The sequence below is a fragment of the Pteropus medius genome, unplaced genomic scaffold (genome assembly GCF_902729225.1).
Source record: "Pteropus medius unplaced genomic scaffold, Ma_sr-lr_union100, whole genome shotgun sequence".
NCBI lineage: Eukaryota > Metazoa > Chordata > Mammalia > Chiroptera > Pteropodidae > Pteropus > Pteropus medius.
This window is the reverse complement of record NW_024342471.1, coordinates 18,905,510-18,925,537: the sequence shown is the minus strand read 5'-3', so window position 1 is coordinate 18,925,537 and position 20,028 is coordinate 18,905,510. Positions and strand designations below refer to the sequence as shown.

Below are 20,028 nucleotides of genomic sequence, written 5' to 3'. Positions count from 1 at the left end.
AGAAGCCTGGGCTGGGCAGAGGGACCCCACGGATGCACTTCCCCAGTGTGACCTCAGTTTTCCTCAGCTGTCACACACTGGGCACGCTGCCACCTCTGCACTTGCTGATCGCTTTGTCTAGAATACAGTCATGTGCTGCCTGACGTTTCAGTCAATGGAGGACCTCACATATGATGGTGGTATACCACGAAGCCTAGGTGTGTAGTAGGCTAAACCATCTAGGCTTTTGTAAGCTTACTCTATGATGTTTGCACAATGATGAAATCACCTAGACACATTTCGCAAAACTGTATCACAGCTGTAAAGTGGTACATGACTACCTTGCTACTAGGTTGCCCCTTGGCTCCTACCTTTCTCACTTACAGGCTTCTTGTTTAACCCTTACCTTGTCCTTACGCCTTCCCTGACCACCTTGTTCAGAATCCAAACCCCATCTCCTTCCCCGAGTTATTCTTCTCCATAACACCTAATGTATTTTATTTATATATTTGTTTATTATCTTTCTCTTTCCAAGAGAATGTAAACTTCCAGAATGCAGAGGCTTTTGCCTGTTTTGTTCTGTTTTATCTCTAGTGCCTAGAACAATACCTGGCATATAGTAGGTACTCAATAATAAATGAACGTTGAATAAATAGTTAACTCTAGATGTGTTAGGAAACAGAAGGGTTTTGAAAAGAAGAGTGCTACCACCTGATTTTTATTGGGACCCCTTTGCTTGTGCAGAATTGGGGTAAGTCCCGGGGAGGGGAGGTCAGGGTGGGGGGGGGGGCGGGCAAGGATGGAAGCCTTCAGACCAGCTGGAAGGCCTTTCCTATAATCTGGTGAAGAGTCGATGGCAGTTTAGGTTAAGGTGATACCATGGAGAGGGCAGGAATGGTTGGACTCTGGGTGCATACTGAAGGCAGGATTTGCTGATGGATCGTGGCATATAAAATAGAGGAGTCAAGGACGAGGTCAGCTTTTCGCCCTGGGCAGAGAAGAGACCCGTCTGGCTCAAACCCAGAGTCCTCTGCTACACCAAGACCTCTTCGAACTATTGTCAAAGCTGAGAGAATGTGCTTAGGATCAGCCAAGGTTTACTGAGTCCTTCCTGTGGGTGTGGTCCTGGGCTATTGTTTCCTTAATTCTTTACATTTCTTTGAGGCAGATATTATCATAATTCTTAAAATGAAGCCCAGAGAAGTCAACGACTCGCCTGAAGTCACACAGCGGGCAAATGCTGAGGCTGGGATTCAGGTGTAGAGTCTGCATTTTTAACCAGTACCCCCTGTTGCTCTCTACTGCTTTAATTTCTCTGGCTCCAAAATGGGGCTAAGAGCCTCTCTTCCTCCCTTAGCATGGGCAGAGCCTGGTGAAAAATAAACTGGCCCATAAGGATTGAGAGCTGGGTTCTCTCTGACGGAGGGCTTGAGGCTGTCACTTTTCTTCCAGTCCCAGAAAACCCTACCCAGCTGGAGTCAGGCCCCTATGGGCTGGGGGTAGGCCTCTTGAATCAGGCTGCAGGCTGTGGGCCAGTCAGGAGAGAAGCAGAGCCCTGGATTCACCGATGGCTGCCCCATTTCATCTGCCATCCACTCACTACCCCTGCCTGTTATCAGGTCCAGATCCAGGCTTTGTGGCAATCATGGGCCCCCTGCCAACCAGGAGGCCACAGAACATCTGCTCTCAGGCCTGTGGGCAAATCCCAGGCCCTTCTCACCTATTCCTGGGAATTAATCTAAAATCCCTGGTCATTGCCCCTGGAAGGCAAATAAAGCCATTTGACAGGCAGTTCTCGGGCTCCTGTGCCCTGCCAGGCTGAGAAGGGGCTGGCACAGGGCATGGAAGACTCTGGCGCTAGACAGTCCTGGCTCCATACCCCAACTCAGAACCTGTGGGCTCTGTAACCCTGGGACCCCACAGCACCCTCAGAGCCTTTGGATCCCATCATAATTTTGACAGAAGCCTTTGGAAAGGCTCTTATAGGATTAAAGAGAAAGCTCGACCTTTGTTCTCTGTTCTCTCTGCCTTCTTACACCCAATGTGGTCATTCGGGTCTCATCTTAAATGTCAGCTCCTCAGGGAGGCCCTTCCTGACCAATCAATCTAAAGCGGGGGTTGGCAAACTTTTTCTATAAAGACCCAGACAGTAAATATTGCAGTCTGAGCTCTGCCACAACAACTCCACTCTGCTGTCACAATGGGAAAGCCACCATAGAACGAGCCAGCTGTGCTGGGGAGCCAACTGCTCCCAGAAGAACACTCAGCCAGTGACTGGTAGGAGAATGACAACCAATGACAGGGAGAGAGTGAACAGCTCCGCTCCCTCGCCCCTGGGTGGGACAACTCTGAGGTGCATGTTCTAAACAGTTTCCCAGAGTTCCCCAGTGAGACTGAGCTACAGCTGCCCACGGTGATGACCCGCTGGACACTACATATAGAAAGCAGAAACCCAGTACAAGATAGAAGCAAATGGAATCCCCAGATGATGGCAAAGGAGGGCTCCGGGATGACAGCTATGCACCAGATGGGCTAATCAGTCAAGATTCCAATATGTCTGAAGGGTCCAGCGAGATTTCTTCAAAAAGGTAAATGAATGTAATTTCTGGCACATTGGAAGGTGTTGAGAGGTCACTTGGAACACTGGCAAAAAGTTTGGGGTTGAACTAATAACAAATATTGAGAAAATTGGGTCCACTTGGGATGAGGGAAGGGAACAAAACAATTATTAACTCAAAACTAAAAAGCCATTCAGGAAAGCAAAGCACATTATCATTTACCACAGAGCTCAGCTGTGAATGGCATTTACATAGTCACAATTATATAAATAGTAAATATTGATCTCACCAAGATTATAACTACCTTGAGAGGATGGGGGGATGGGAAAGGCATATATATGTGCTGGGGCCAAGTGTAGGGAAGGAAAGAGAGTAGAACCCTTATCTGATAGTGGGAAAGCAGATTATACTAAAAACTGAGAAATTTAGAGGTGGAAATAGATGCATGTTATTTAGAGACATGGAATTAAATATCAAAAAAATCAACTGAAAGAGGTCAAAGTGATTGTTTTTGGGGAGAGGATATCAGGAGGAAAAGGTGAAGTGGAAATTTCTGTTTTCATGAAATTTGACACTTCAATTTATGTACATGTGCAACCTAGATACACATAAAATCAAAAACAAAAGAATAAAAAAAGACAGGAATAACATATATTAACATGTTGTTTTGATCATGGTTGTCTCTGAATTTTGGATCATGGGTATTTCTTTTTTTTTATTTGTTATTTTTTAATATTTTTTTTTCCTGGCAATGATATATGGTGAGAAACGAGAAAAAAATGTGGTATTTTTTAAAGGGAGAAAGGAAAAAGGTATGTCCAGTGGCAGCCTGGAAACTAGTGTTTCCATTTGTCACCAGGTCTCAGAATGGGGACAGTGAGAAGGATACAAAGAGGAAGGTGGGGGTGGGGTGGGGAGGAAGAATTGACAGAGCTTGGTGACTCAGAATAGGGAGGTGAAGCAGTATCAACGATAGAAATATCAAATAACCATGGCCTTGACTTCCTGTTTTTAAATAAATATGACAAACTGGCACATTTCGAGTTTACGAAAGATGACTGGCATGTGTTAAGTGTTCCTCATGACAGGGAGAGTGTCAAAGGGCTTTACTTAACATTTTCTGCTTCTGCTCTTACTCACTTGCCATTTACTTTACCCGCAGCTCAAGCAGTCCTTTTTAAGCATTCATCGGATCATGTTACTCTCTTGCTCAAATGCGTTTTGCGGCTTCCCATTTTGCTCTGAACAAAACCCAAACTGCTCGGTCTAGTTCCTGCCTTTGCAGGGGTCTCTGGTTGTCTCGCGTACCTTTCCCACTGTACCCCAACTCACTGGGCTGCAGCTCTGCTCACTTATCTGCTCTTTGAACGGGTCAAGCTTGCCCCCACCTCAGGACTCTTTTTCCTCCTACATTTCAGTCAATAATTTAATTGAGCATATCTTTACGTGGATCTGTGGATGCTTAAAAGTCATCAATATGAGCATTGTGCCCTTGGCCTCCTGGCACGTCACTGTCACATCACTGTCACGTCACTGGCACGTCAATGCTCATCAATATGAGCATTGTGCCCTTGGTCTCCTGGCACGTCACTGTTGGACGGTAAATAGAGTCATGTTGCATGCCAAGCATCCAGGGAGGCACCATGTACCAGCCTATGATGAGGAAGGGACTCAGCGCACTGACAGCAGTATTTAGGTGTGTCTGTTGTTTTTCATAAATAAGTTCTTCCTGGACACTTACACCTGGAGAGGGCCTAGGAGTGCATTCCATAGGAATGCAAGGTAAGCCACAGATGCCATTTTAAACGTTCTTTTTTACTTACAGGTAGCACTTTACAGCTTCTCTTTGGAATATTCGAACTGTCAACGTCATTACTCTTGAGAATCAATAGCCAGATGAAGAGATACATAAGGGCGAGGTCCCGAACAAAGGGGCTGTGTCGTCATAGAGCTTGGGCCTGGTACAGTGGCACGTGAAAGCAGTTAGTCCCTCAACGTGGAAGCTCTCCAAAAATGGCCCCACCTCAGGACCTTTGTATATACTGATCCTTCATCTACCTTCTTCTAGATATTTATATTGCTGCCTCCTGGTCATTATTTCTATCCCGTCACAAATGTCGCTTCCTCAGAGGGGCCGTCAGGAACCACCACTCTGCACACTTGTCCCAACCAGTTACTATCTCTTCCAACATTTTCCTTTCTTGTCCTCATGGTATGTGTCACCATGTGAAAGTGTCCTGTTTTTTCCCCTCTTTTAAAAATGTTTTAAAAATTATTACCGACATGTAATTCATATAACAAACTGCATTGTTTAAAAGTGTGCAATTCGGTGGCTTTTAGTATATTTATTATGTTGTCCAACCATCACCACTATTTGAGTTCCAAACATTTCCATCACCCCAACCAGAACCGCCGTATCTGTTGACAGTCATTCTCCCCCACGCCCTGGCAATCCCTAATCTACCTTTTGTCTCTGTGGATTTGTCTATTCTGAACATTTCATATAAAAGGAATTATATATATACCATTTCGTGTCTGGCTTCTTTCAGTTAGCATAATATTCTGTTTCTTTTGAAAATTTACTTCCTTATTATCTGTCATCCTCTTTGGACTCTCAGGAGCTCTACTAACTATAATAGTGTAGAGCATAATTCATTAAATATGGATTAAGCACCTTTTGTATGCTATGTACACAGTAGCACAAAAAAACTCTCTCCAAGGAAACTTTCAACCGCCATGTTCTCCTCAGTAATCTTCAGGTCTCCCTTTGCACACCCCCAAGGTGGGTGATGAGCTAAGGGTTAGTGGGCTGGTTGGGGAAGTCCCCCCTTTCCTGGCCCAGCAAACATGATCCAGCTCTTTCATGCCAGCACAGGGGCCCTAACCCAAATTGAAACAAAAGAAAAGTCCCATTGAGCACCTGTTTCTAAGGGGTTTCCCTGTTGCTTTGGCTTTTATTCAAGATAAATCTGTAAGACAGTTAAGATAATGGCCTTAAATAAAAAGTGAAGGGGGCCATGACAAGGAACGCAGGAGGCCTCTAGTCTCAGAGAGAATATAGCCTCTACCACCAGCAGCAAGTAAATCGGGACCTTAGTCCTACAACTGTAAGAAACTGAATTCTGCCAACAGACCGAATGATCCTGGAAGTGGATTCTTCCCAGAGCCTCCAGCTGAAGACAGAGACAGACTGCCATCTCGTCTCCAGCCTGTGAGACCCTGAGCGCAGAACCCAGTGGGGCCTGCATGGACTTAGGACCTAAGAACTCTGAGCTGGAAGTGGTTTAAAAGGAGAAAAAAATGATGTTCGCTTTGCTGCCTTCAGTTCTCAGCCAAAGGCAGGCTCGCTTTGAGGCCCCAGGCTGGTTTACTTGGGCCAAGGCGTGAAAGAAAAAGAGTTAAGAAATTAGACACTGCAGCCAAATTTACAGAGTTCGAATCCCAGCACTGCCACTTACTACCTCTGTCATCCTGGGCACATTACCCTCCCTGTGCCTCAGTTCCCTTGGTATGTATTTCAGAGTATTATTTTTTGGATTAAATGAACTAATATTCCTGAAGTTTTAGAACCCTGACAGGCACCTGATAAATACTTTACAGATGTTTGTCAAATAAAAGGAACTCCCCCAGATGATACATGTGTGCATAGTGGGGTGACTGCTTCCAAGTGGTGCTGAGCCCCTTTATTGATTTTCCTGGGTTAGAAATACTGGTTGTGGTGGCCTCTAACCAGTTTTCCTACCTCATTTAAAGACCAAAGGGGAAATTCTTCTCTGTTTCCGAATAGGAGAAAATTAGAAAAATCTCAATTATCCATTAACAGAAGAGTAGCTGCAGACACTGAAAATGATGACTCATATCTATGAATATTAACTCAGGAGAGGGCCTATGCTCGGCCTTGGCAATGTGCTGTAGTGGTTAAGGTCATGGGCCTTGAAGCCAGACTACCTGTGTCTGAATCCTGGCTTGGCCACCTACAGCTGTGTGACCTTGGCTACATTACTTAATCTATCTTTGTCTCAACTTCCGCATCTGTAAAATGAGGTTAATAATAGTGCTCATTACACAGAACAATTATAGGATAAAATGAATTAATACACAGAGGGCGACTAGCATATGCACTATAAGTACTCAATAAACTTTAGCTATTACTGTTGAATAAAAAAAAATAGCCCAAACATACTTTAGGGTTTAGATACATGATCATGCATTGAAAAATCTATGAGATAATTTATAAAATGCTCTAAAATTATGACTTTTTCACTTTCTCCTTCATGCTTTTCTGTATTGTCTGAAGAAAATAATAATATTAAGCCAATACTACTTTTGTAATCAGAAAAAATTTACTTAATTCCATTTGGGAGTGGAAGCTTAATAAACAACTCTGTCTTCAATGAATAATTGTTTGCCTGTCTTTACCTTTGTGTGTTTGATGAATGTTTTTGCCCGGGAAATTCTTGCTAGAGCACTAAGTCATCCATGTTTGCTCAAATCCTTTCCCTGTGAATCAGGAGAAGAGCCTGTTAAAGGCTGGGTGGGTTCTCCTTCCTCCTGCCCTACTCCGTGTTGCAGGAAAGGAGGTACCAACACACCCATTCCTTGGTTCTTCATTTGGCTGTTTATTTCACCTCCAGTCATTCAACAGGGTTTGAGAAAACAAAAATGGCCCATTCAATAGAATTCCATGCATTCATCTCAGAAATGGAGGCAGATTCACATCTATTATCCTGGAAAGATGTTTGTGATTGCATTGCTCAGTTAAACCAATCAACTACAGAACAGTATTTATTCAAGAAATGGGTATTGCAAACACTCAGCCATTTTCTTAAAGGAACTAGGACATAGCAATAGGAAGCAGAGAAAAACCCCAAAAGCTTATATTCTAGAAGAAGAGACAGACAATGCACAATAAAACAAAATAAATTAATTTAAATAATGAAAAATGTTAAGATGTAAGAGATGGGACAGAGGCAAAGATACATAGATGGGGTGGCCATAGAAGGCCTCTCTGAGGAGGTGGCGTTTGAACCGAAGATGTACAGTGTGATTGCAGTTTCATAAAAATATACCACTCTGTGTGTGTATAGGTCTGTTTATTATAACCATAGAGAAAAAGTCTGGAGGGATACTCACCAGACTGTTTGTACTTTTAACTATAGAAACTTCTTGAGTTCTACTCTATGCATTGACCTGGGCAAAATTCTCGGGTCATCAAGCTGATTTGGACAGGCCATGGTCCTGCCCTCAGAAGGCTACCTCCTTTTCTGATTCCCTACTTCAGTCGGGCTAGGCTTGACTCTGAACTCATCATTACAAGCAACAAGAAACTCAAACTCGTCTAAAGGAGAATCGGGTCACGTAAGGAAAAGCCCAGTGGTATCCCTGGTTCAGGCATGGCTGGATCCAGAAGCTCTACAGTGTTAGCAGGCCTCTGCCTCTCTCCTATTTCTGCATTCCTTTCCGTTGGCTTCACTCTCAGGCAGTCTCTTCTCAAGGTGACTAAGATGATCTCCAGCTCAGCAAAGTTCTAGAACTGCCTGTCATTGGTCCAGTTTGGATCGCATGCTTTCTATGAATCAAATGCATTGGCCAGAGGGATATAGAAATTCAGACGAGGCTCATGCGTCTACTACTGGAGACAGAAGGGAGAGTCTTCCACACTTAAGTCATATCTACTGAGGAGGGGAAGAGGCCACCAAGTTGCTACTGGAAGGTCAAAAACAGGAAAAAGCATGATCAGCACTGATTGAACATTAACTGTTTGCCACAGGATATGAACAATTACTTCCATTTTACAGAGTAGAATGGAAGGTCAGAAACTTTTGTAAGGCCAAACAGCAAAGTAGTAGAGAAACTTATTTGAAGTTTGTCTGATGCTAAAGCCCCCAAATAATGATAATGATGTTGATAATTATAGTAATAAGAACTACTATTTGTTGAGCCCCTACTATGTGTTAAACTTTGCAAGCGTGATCTCATTTCATCCCCCGTGCAATACTTCAAGGCAGGTTTACAGTATAGTTGACTCCTTAACATCCGTTCCAGCCCAGCCATTGGCCTGGGACTCAATTAGTCTAAGCCAGTCATGAGAATTGCATCCCCTTTGCCAGAGATTGGTTCAAGAATGGGCATTTGACACAAATCCGGCCAGTGAGAAATGAGGAGACTTTTGCCAGGAAAGTTCTTCCTTACTCTTTCAGGAGAGGGTCTGGAAGTGACCCTATTTTCCTACCTGACATAAAAGAAGATGCTTGTAGCCCTGATAGCTCCTAGCAGTCATCCTATGATCACGAGGAGAACAGCCTCAGGAATGAAACTAATACCATAGACAGCAGAACAGAGACGGAAAGAATCTGGGTCCTGGATATCATTATTAGGCTGCTAGATCTACCACCATCCCGTGAGGGGAGGCTAGTTAGCCTGTTCCAGTTAAGCCAGTTTGAAATTTATTATCTTCTTCCTTCTAGCCAAAGGCATTCTAATGGACTCATTATGAATTTTCTAAATTTTTATTTCACAGATGGGGAAACTGAGGTTCAGAGAGATCAAGCGAATTGCTTCAGATCAGACAGTGAGCAGGACTTTCATCCAGGGTTTGTTTCATTCCAAACTCATCACGCCATCCAGTTCCCACACAGTAGTAACCTTCCTTCTGCTAGATACTTTTTAAGCACCGCAACATTGAATCCTTATAACTACCCTGCAAAGTAAGTGCTTTTACTATGTTCACTTTGCAGATCACAAATATCCACAGTAGAGGGAGGCTGTTTAGCAGAGAGGCTTTGGATCTGAGGATTGCTTTCAGGTTTATGATTCATAGCTAAGGACAGCAAGTGGTCAGGCAGCAGGGGATAGGGGTGGTGGTGGTGGTGGTGACGGTGAGGATTAAGGAGTTCCTGGAGGTTGCAAAATACCAGAATCTTATTTCAACCCTGCTGAAGTGTTGAGCCAGGAAGAAACAGAACCCCAGAAACTCATTCGTCCTTTCAGGATTGGCTCTTAATTAATTTTAAATATGAGTAAAAACATTCATGAAGAAATACATCACCATTTTAGAACAAATTGGAAATATAGAACAAACTGGAAGTAATAAGATAACATGATTCAAAAATCTTACCAATGCTCCATCTGTATCATTATTGGCAATGATGCTCAATCTCTTCATGCCTCTGTTTCCTCTAAACAAGCCTCTCTGAGGAGGTGGTATTTGAGCTGAGACCTGAAAGATAAGATGGAATTGCCATGGGAAGTGTGTTCCAGGCAGAGGGAACAGCACATGCAAAGGTCCTGGGCTGGGAGTGAACTAGGCTGACTGAAGGGACAGGAAGACATCCAGTGGGTTCATGAAAAACAAGGGAGGGAGGAATTGCAGGAGGTGAGGTCAGGGAGATGGACTAAAGTTGGATTTCCACAGAGAGGGAAATGGGTTTGGGTCCAGGGAGCTGCCCATGCACCCTGCACACAGGCGATGGGCCAGTAATATCAGCAGGTTTAAATTAGCATTGGGCTTCTGGGAGGGAGGCTGAGTGACATTGACAGTTCAGTCTGATACATTTTTACCACACGCCCACTCTGTGCCAGGCCCTGCCTGGAGTTCTGACCTCCAGGAGCATTTACTTTGAAGATCAGAAATTCAGGGACAGCCCAGGCTATAAATAGGCATTTTTCCAAAGAGGACACCTGACTGGCCAGTAAATGGATGGAACGATCCTCAAAGTCCCTGCAAAGCAGGCAATGCAAGTCTAAACACTTAGCGATGTGTTCACAGCCATGGGCGGACTGACAATTTGAAAATCAGAAAATACCGAAGTACAGAAGAGTGGTTAATGTCTCAGGCTCTGGAAGCAGCCTCTCCCATTGCCATTCTTAGCCGAGTGATTTGGGGCCACTTACTTCCATGCTCTGCCATTCCTAGCCGAGTGATTTGGGGCCACTTACTTCCCCTTCTCTGTGCCTCTATCTCTCTATCTGTCAAGTGGGAATGATAATGTCTTTATCCCAAAGTTTCTTGGAGGGTTATGTGAGTTATTTCACGTTAAACGTTGAGAAAGCTGCCTGGCTTGTAACTCGTTTCATACGTGATAGTGGTATTATCATTGGTGAGAAAGTGGGGAAATAGGAACTCTCATACACTGCTGTTTGGCAATTGAAATGCATGCACCCCGTGACCAGCAACCCCACTTCCACATATCCACTCCAGAGAAGCTCTAGCACATGCAAAGATGGGTGTGGTACCTTCATCCACAATGAGCCAAAGTGAAATCGACTGGATAGGCGTCGGCAGATGAGTGGGTAAATAAACTGTGGCATGTCCCATAAAGGAATACCACTGAGCAAGAAAAACGAGTAAACTAGATCTAAACAGGTCTCAAAAATATAATATTGAATGAGAAGGGGAACTTTCAGGGGTGAACTCTTAGTTTGATGCCACTTATTTAAATGTTAAAGCCATAAAACAATGATATATATTAATAAGAGGGATGATATTGAAATATTTAGCAACTGGCATAACCCAGCCACTGACCAAACAGAATAGAGGCTGACCATATAGGTCCCAGCAGGTGGTCCATGGTTCCCATTGCTCCTCGGATAATGATGTGGCATCTCCATGCTCACAGTCCTCCTATCCTCCCCGCCCCTGTTCTGTCTAATCTATTGCTTATTAGCTGTGTGATTTTGGATATGTTGATTAATCTCTCTGGGCTTCAACTCTTTTCATTTGTAAGATGGAAATAATTCTTGCAAGAGCTAACACATACATAGTTTCCCACGTGCCCAACAATCATTAGAATTCTCATATTAACCCTTTGTGGTAGTTTCTATTATGATTCTCCTTGTGTAGATGTGGAAACTGAGGTACAGAGAGTCTGAGAAACTTGCTCACAGTCTGTTGAACCTAACTTATAGGATTGTTGCAAATATATACTAGGTAATACCTGTTAAGAGCTTAGAAAAAAGTCTGGCACTGGACCTTTAGGTTATTATGTCACTGCCCTGCTTACAGGTCTTTGGTGGCTCACTATTGCCCTTGGGAGACTCGCCATGAGTTACAAGGTCATAGTCTGTTCCTTCCCCACCCCTCTATCTCCTTCCCATTTCCCCTTATGCTCTGTTTCCGGTCAGTGGGCCTTCTCTCAATTTTTCTAAACCTTCACCTTCCCTGCCACTGGGCCTTTGCACGTGACACGTTCCTTTGCCTGAAATGCTGTTCCCTCCTGCTCTTCTTTTACCTGGTTAGCCTCTAACACCTTCACAAATCATGTACCATAACATCTCTTACAGGAGGCCCTGCTGGAATGAGTTAAGTCCTCCTGATCTATATGTTCTTATGACTTTCAAAACCTTCCATTAAGTAATGGCTATCCCTTCTGAAATTTCCCCTCCTCCTCCTTCTCCTCCTCTCCTCTTTTTTCAATAGAGTATAAGAAAAAATGATCAAATTTATTATGCGCGTACACATGGGGGCTCCATAAGAACATGGGACCTCTGGAATTATTTCACTAGTATTGGTTTTGCCCTCTCAACTGTGAGCTCTTGGAAAGCAGGAAACTTTTCTGACTTCATCATTGCTGTGGGCCTATGCCACGCATTAGAGACCTACTTACCTCATCCCAATCCCCTCTATGTGACTTCCGGTACTATAAAGGCTAGAAGAGAGAGAGAGAGAGAGAGAGAGAGAGAGAGAGAGAGAGAGAGAGAGAGAGAAACATTTCCCAGACTTTCTCACAGCAGGAGTGACTCCTGTGGCCCAGGTGGCCCTGGTAAACCCTGGAGGCAAAAACAAGCTGTGGGATGCCAAGTGGCGGAGTCTTCTGGCAAACACACGGTGGAGGGTGTGGTTCTAGCAGACGGTCCTTAGCTTCTGATGTCCTGAGCAGTAGTGGTGGCAGCAGCAAGCATATTTCTGTTGAAACAGTTTAACAGTGAAGGTGGGTTATTTCTCCTGTCTTTGATGTTCCTCCTGACCTGTTCATGATTGTTTAGCAATCTGGAGTACTACCTAATGCCTTTAATAAACGCCTTTCTGCCTAGGCTAGCTCTGGTTGATTCTATTACCTGCAATTTAGAACGCCTTGCCCAAGCACTTAATAAATATTTGTGGAATGAGTGAATGGATAAATAAATGGTGACCTCTTAGGAACCTTCCTGTTCCCACAGCTTTTATCCCCAAGAAGCAACATCGCAAACCCTGGACGGGTGCTGATCTTTCAAATGTCAAGGATAAGAAGATGACTGGAATGTCTTATCACTGGCAGGACAGAACACAGAGGCCTTGCAGATGAAAGAGGCCAAGGAAGGAGCTGGAGCTGTCTCCCGGGGCAGGCAGGGGAGCTGGCTGCAGCCTTGGAATGAATGGGTTCAGGGAAAAATTGATGTGTGAGAATGGGGGAGCAGGCGGGGCGGCATGCCAGGGCCAGCCAGGAGGTTTCTCTTATTGGGACTGTTTCTGTTCTGTGCACCAGTAAGTCTGTATATGCACTGCTTGCAAGCTGAAAAAGAGGTTGGGAAAATAATGATGTGGCAAACATTTTCCGAGAGTGCTTGTCAGGAAGCACGGGTGGGTGAAGTTTGAAGTGAGACAGGGAAGGGAAAGAAGCCAATATAAGGTGAGTTACTGAGCAGGTTATCACTCTGAGCAACTGAGGCTCAGCCCCACCATGGAACTCTAGGATAGGACACAGAAAAACACACCTGGAATTGTCCATCCAAGGGGCAAGGGAGTAGGGGTATTTATCCACCAACTCTTGTCAGTAGTTGGTTAAGGGTTGTTCCTCGGGGAGGATGCACCCCCCAGCATTCTCTAGAGATAGCAGAGCAACAAGGCGGAAGGAGCCTCGGACCCCTCCCTGTGGAGACATGCCATCCTGGCTCCTCCATCCCTAGAGAGGCGTTATTGTCCACATGGTCCAGATTGGCTTCCCAACACCACGTCTGTTATTTCTGCCAGCAGGAAGGGAATAATGAAGGGAAGAGCATTGCCCATTCCTTGTGGAAGGCAGGACCCAGAAGTGGGGAGGGCGAATGTGCTAGAGAAGAGCTTTCCACTGCCCATAACTTAGTCATGTGGCTCCATATGTGGCTCTAACTCGCAGCAAAGAAGCCTGGGGTATGTGGTAGAGCCATGGGAAACCATGTGTCCAGGTAAAAATCGGGTGTTCTCTTACTAAGGGAGAGGAGGCAGGAACAGATATTAGGGGGATCGTTTGTAATCTTTGCCCAAAATATCTGACTCAAAGTAGCTCTACAAAAGATAAATGCTATTGTTGTTGCCTCTTCTTTGGAAAACACTGTAGGTATATTTGAAACATGCATATAAATGCTTGGTATTGATACCACCCTGTGTTGGACTTTGAAATCAATACAGTAGTAGGGTTTAAATCTTTATTTTCATGCCTTCCTAGGCTGTGTGACCTTGTATAAATTACTTAACCTCTCTGAGTCATCCGTCAGGCAGGGATAAAGGTATATTAGTCATGTATGGCCTGAGAGAATCAAATAAGGCAATGAACATAAAGCTCAAGAACAATGTCCAGCCCAAAGGTGTGCTCAATAAATGATCATTTTATTTGAGCTTGTGGTGGTAGAGGTTGGAAGGGCACTTTGTGCAAATTTACCAAGCCACCACTTATGTGAGCACTTTTCTGTATGTATATTGTACTTCAATAGAAAGTTTCTTCCCAAACTTATCTGTGGTCTATTGGAAGCCAGCAGTGACTGAGGGTCCGAGGGACACAAATGGGGACATTCTTCTTTGCCAAACACTACAGTTTCTGTTTCAGCTTGGGGGACAGGGGTCAGCTTCCCCTCCAAATGCTGGACTTGGCACCCACAAAATTTGCCTTCCCCCTGTGGTATGACCTGATTGCCACACATGGATCCAGTCTGGTGCCCACAGAGTTCCCCTTCCCCCTATGATGCAGCCTGATTACCACATCTGGGTTCAGTCTGGTGCCAGCCAGCCTGACTGCTGTGTTATCAGCTCCTGGACTCTGAAAGAGACTAGTTTAGACAGGGAAATGTCAGTTAGTGACAGTGAACAGCAGCCTCATATCACTGATCTCACAAGTGGGGTTTGTATTGCTCATTCTTTATTTCATTAATTCAAAAACTTTTTCGTACCCACTATATATGTAGCTCTAGGTGAGGTTCATGGTGGGTACAAAAATGCTTCATTCATTCATTCATTCATTCACTCACTCACTCATTCATGCAATAAATATTAATTGAGCACCTACCAGGCACTGTACTAGGTACTAGAGATGCTTCTGTATAGAAAACAGACATGGTCTCTGCTCTCCCAAAGCTGACTTATTAGAGAAAAGAGATGGACAATAAATAAACAAATAAATATGCAGCATGTTAGATGGAGATGAGTGCTATGGACAAAAATTCAGCAGAGATAGGGATATGTGTATAACACATGTCTGGAGTCTGCACTTTTTAATAATGTTCAGGGAATGCCTCTCTGGACAGGTGACATTTAAGCAAAGACTTGAAGCAGAGGAAGTGGGCCATGCGAGGACGTGAGGAAAGAGCATTCCAGCCAGAGGAGAGTGGGGAACTGAGGTCGGGAAGTTGTAGGGAACGGGAGCTGCAGGGCCTGTGGCCAGGGTGAGCATGGCTCTCACTCCTAGTAAGACGGGAGCCATTGGAGGGATTCAGGCAGGGAAGGGATGTGATCTGATTCTTAACTTTGATTGTCTTAACTTTGGCTGCTGGTTTTGAGAACAAGTTATTGAGAAAAAAGATGGAAGCAAGGAGACCACTGAGGAGGCTGCTGTAATAATCCAGGTGAGAGATGAGAGATGGTGTCAGTAAAGTGTCTATTCTGTATGAATTTTGAAGGTGATACCAAAAAGATTGATGACGGATTGGATGGGGGCGGGGGGTGAGAGACAGAGAGGAATCCGGGATGGTACTCAGATTTTGGGCTTGAGCAAATGGGAGGATGAAAGAGACATTAACTCAGACGGCAAGGACTGCAATGGGGCAGGTTGGGTGAGGTCAGGAGCTGAATTTTTGGCATGTTCCTTTGGAGTCAGCAGTTAGATATCCAGTGGAGACGTGGAAGAAGCAAATGGATATCTGATCTCGATGCTCAGGCCAGAGGTCTGGGCTGGAGACATACATCCATGGATGTCAGCGTTTAGATGGTATTTCAAACCAGGAGACGGGAGGGGAGAAGATGTCTGAACAAAATGAGGTGCGGGACACATCCAACACAGCCAAGGTCAGAGAGATGAGGAAAAACCTACAAGGGAGACAGAACAGGAGTGACCATCATTAAAATAATATTGATCTACCACCATGAAAATAATTGCTACCCTTGGAAAATATTGCACCAAAGTAGAATGCACTCCAAGATACATTTTTTTTCAAGATAAATTTTTATTAAGAAAACAAACTAAACAAATCTAAGGTGCAGAAACGTATATATTTAAGTGAATAAAAAATATATAATATTTTTAAACCATCATAGATTGGTTCTGGCAAAAATCATCAATAAATACTAACTCTAAGGGCTCAAAGAAATTTATGAGGAACAAAATATTACATTGGTCTTCATATGTCTCCCCAACAGATTGCTTACTACTTTCAAAGAGAACTATACCTTCACCAGATCAAAATCAACATCACCAAGGCAGGTCAGGTGGATATCTTTTCTCTCCAAATATCACACCCTGAGAAATATGCAACATTGCTTAAGTCGTATTTCAGCCAGGGATGCATAATCAAATGGGGCAGATGGTATTTTCTTTCCTAAAATGGTCACACCAATATGTATCCCATTGCAAATGCTTTTCTTCTGAAGTGACCTCGACGTGCCTCGCCTAAAGGTGGAGTTCTTTGCTGTTGACACTGGGCAGAACATTGTAACTTTCTCAAGGAATAGAATGCAGTGGGAGTGCCAGTGCATGACCTCCAAGGCTAGGTTGTAAAAGGTAATATGGCTTCCTCTATTCTCTCTCTCTCTCTCCACTTGGATGCTTGCCCTTCCATCCCAGCTACCATATTGTAAGGATATATAAAGAGGCCTCAGTGTGAGCATTTTTACCAACAGCCCCAGCTAATTCCAGCCAGCAGCCAGCATCAACTGCCAAATATATGTATGAATGAGCCTTTGGATAACTCCAGCCCCAGTCTTTGAATTTCATAGCGAAGACCCCAGATATAAGCAGATATGTCTTCTCCACTATGCCCTTTCTGGGGTAACTTGTTACACAGCAATGTTAAACAGACAAATCCCAAATGAAGAATATGCTGTGAAATAACTGACCCGTGTTTTATTCAAATATTGATGTCATAAAAGACAAAAGCTGAGGAATCATTCCAGATTAAAGAAAACTAAAGAGACATAATAACTAAATGAAAAACATGACCTTGAACTGCATCCTGTGCTAGAGGGAAAAAATGTTATAAAGGACAGTATTGCAACAGTTGACAAACTTAGAACAAGGGTGGTAGATTAAGATATTGTATCCAGGTAAATTTCCTGTATTTGATAACTGTGATGTAGTTACACAAAATAATATTCTGTTCTTAGGAAATATGTGCTGAACTATTCAGGGGCAAATGGGGCATGATGCATGCAATCTACTTTCAAATGAGCCAGAAAAATAAATATTAATAATAATGAATAAATATATTCACATGAAGAAAGAGAGAATGATAAAATGAACATGGCAAAATATTAAAACATTGTGAATCTGCGTAGAGGGTATACTGAAATTCTCTGAATTATTCTTGAAACAGTTCTGTAAATTTGAAACTATTTTGCAACCTTTAATCAGAATTATATCTGGGGAGGGAAAGTGAGTGAGGAAAGAAACAGGGAGGGAAAGAGACTAATCTTTCGTCCTTTTGTACTTTTTGGAAGTATGAGCTAGTCAAATAAATAAATAAATAGTGAAAAACAACAAAGGTAAATTTATTAGACATATATTTTAGGCACTGTGTGAAGCCACTTACGTGTTTCTCCTTTATTTCTATCAACTACGCCCACAGCATGGAGGAGGAAACTGGGGCTTTGAGAAGGGAGGTGATTTACCCAAGGCCGAGCCCAGAACCAGGAATTAACCCAGGTCAGTCTCATTTCACATGCTTCAAAAATCAGTTGGGCAGGATCTTTCCCTTTAAAGAGAGATTTCTCAAAACTGTTTTCATTATTGAAAGGAAGGAAAAAAAAGCATTGAACTCTTAGCTATGTAGGTGTGGATCATCCATTGTGAAGATTAATCTGGGGTGTAGCTAGCTGACCAAATAGTCACCCTATTCAAGCAACCCCAGGGCTGTCTCTACCCCTTTCCTCACAGTTGCCTCCAAAATTCCTTTTGACCAGCGATTGATATTTTTATTACCTGTTTTCCTTCTGTCCCCAAAGTGACATGGGTAACTGGCGATGGCTCTATAGCACACATGTGATAATATAATGAATGTTTATTGTGTGCTAGGCGCCACTCTATATGCTTTACTAGAGGAATCTCATTTAAACCTTAGTGTAACCCTGTGAATGACATACTATTATTTTCATTTTACAGGTGAAGATATTGAGGCATAGAAAGGTTAAGTACCTTGCCAAGGTCTCGGAGCTGGCACATGGAGGAAGCAAGAGTCAGACCTGGGTGTGGGTCCATGGTCCCCCAAAACTATGTGCATTGTGCATCTGTGACTCGAATCTGCCCAGAGACCCAAATTTCCTTTGGGGTCCACCTGCCCCCACTTTAGATCATTTGGTTTGGGCGGAGCTTACCATACTTCCTGGCCTTAGAGTTACCCAGTTCTGGCCCATCAGAGCCATAAATTGTCCTGGCCATGATGATTAATTCAAAGGTGATTCAGTCAGGTCACTGAGAACCCTCCCTTAAACCTTTAATAAAACCATGCAGAAGAAAGTACTCCTTAAAGTGGCCAGGACGGTAAGAGCTGCCAAGTCCATCTTTGTCACCTGCTTGAGAAGGAAGGCAATACAAGCAATTCTGAGCTGAGAGACCAAGCACAACTGAGCTCCTGGATCCAACCACACCTGAAATGCCTTCAGACTTTTCCAATGAGTAAGCTAATATATTGTTTCCCTCCTCCCCACCCACTTTTTTTTTTTGACCTTTGGCTCAGGCTAGTTAAGAACATACTAGGAGCAGATGTTCAAGCATTGATTGTGGTTTAGATCATGGCCACAGCCCATCTCCTTACTTTTTTAAGAAACACTTTTTTCTTTAACAGCTCTGTTGAGATATAATTCACCTATGATATAATTCAGCCATTTAAAGTGTTCAATTCAATGGTTTTTCATATATTCAGAGTCATGTGGCCATCTCTACAATTAATTTTAGCACATTTTCATCACCCTTTAAAGAAGCCTCATACACAGTATTAACATTACTTATTCTCCCCCACCCCAATCCCCGCTACTCACAGTCCTGGGCAACACTAATCTACTTTCTGTCTCTGAAGACTGCCTATTCTGGACACTTCACTTTATAGAAATATGATCATATAATATGTGCTCCTTTGGGTCCTCTTTTCACTGAGCACGTTTTCAGGGTTCCTCCATGCTGCAGCGTGTATCACTACTTCATTCTTGTTTATTGCTGAGTAAGATTCCATTGTATGGTTGGACCACATTTTATTTATCCATTCATCAGTTCTTTATCGTTTGGGTTGTCTCTGTATTTGGTTGTAATTAATAATGCTGCTATAAACCCAGTGTACACATTTTCGTGTGGACATGTGTTTTCCATTTTGGGGTATACACCTGGAAATGGAATTGCTAGGTGACATGGTGACACTGTATTTAACCTTTTGAGGAACAGCCAGACTGTTTTCCAAAGTGGCTGCACAATTTTCCATTCCCACCAGCAGTTTATGATCCTCCTCCCAACCTTACTTTTCTGTATGACTCTGGCAAGTTGTTTCAATTCTCTGGCCTTAATTTCCCCATATCTGAAATGGGATGCACTGTTGTGAGTATTAAAAAGAGATCATGCATGTAATATTTGGGGCAAATCTCTTGAGTTCTGGGCTTCAGTTCTCATCTGTGAAATGGGGATAGCAAAAGCATTTCTCTCATATGATTCTTCTGAGGATGAAAGGAGACTCAGCTCCTAGAGACAGGATGCATTCGGTAAGAGGTGGCTATAGATCTACTTATAATGTGATTCCCCCCTTTCCAATCGAGCAAAACTTGCCGGGACATCTGTGTGCTGTGCATCTGGCTGTATCACATGAATTAATGCTTGCTCGATTTTTATGTTGGAATTCCTTTGCTTTATGAAACACTGGGAGATTTGTGGTCGAATCTGTGATGATCAGCTGACATTTGGGAACCCACAGTGTGGATCGGTGGTGTGACATGATCTGCTGATGAATGACACATTTGCTGAGATAGAGAAACTGTGCCAAGCTTAAAGCAGGAGGGTGTGAAAACCCCATGACTGAGTCACAGTCCCCAGGGAGTGGGATAGGGGTGGGGAAGCAGGGGGAGGAGGGGGGG

General features: G+C 43.5%; 2 long non-coding RNA genes across 3 annotated transcripts in view; both read left to right on the top strand.

Annotated features, from left to right (window-relative positions):
- The first annotated feature begins 66 nt into the window (after positions 1 to 66).
- LOC120603790 (uncharacterized) lies at positions 67 to 6,681 on the top strand. 2 transcript variants are annotated; one of them, XR_005653126.1, is made up of 3 exons: positions 67 to 197; positions 2,350 to 2,567; positions 4,363 to 6,681. It is a non-coding gene; the product is annotated as an uncharacterized LOC120603790 (long non-coding RNA). The 2 variants fall into 2 exon arrangements; XR_005653127.1 differs by lacking the exon at positions 67 to 197 and adding an exon at positions 204 to 730.
- An 11,700-nt stretch (positions 6,682 to 18,381) lies between these two features.
- The window catches only part of LOC120603788 (uncharacterized), a 28,009-nt gene continuing 26,362 nt past the window's right edge, over positions 18,382 to 20,028 (top strand). Inside the window, exon 1 of the long non-coding RNA XR_005653125.1 lies at positions 18,382 to 18,589. This is a non-coding gene — a long non-coding RNA (uncharacterized LOC120603788). The remainder of the gene's footprint in view (positions 18,590 to 20,028) is intronic.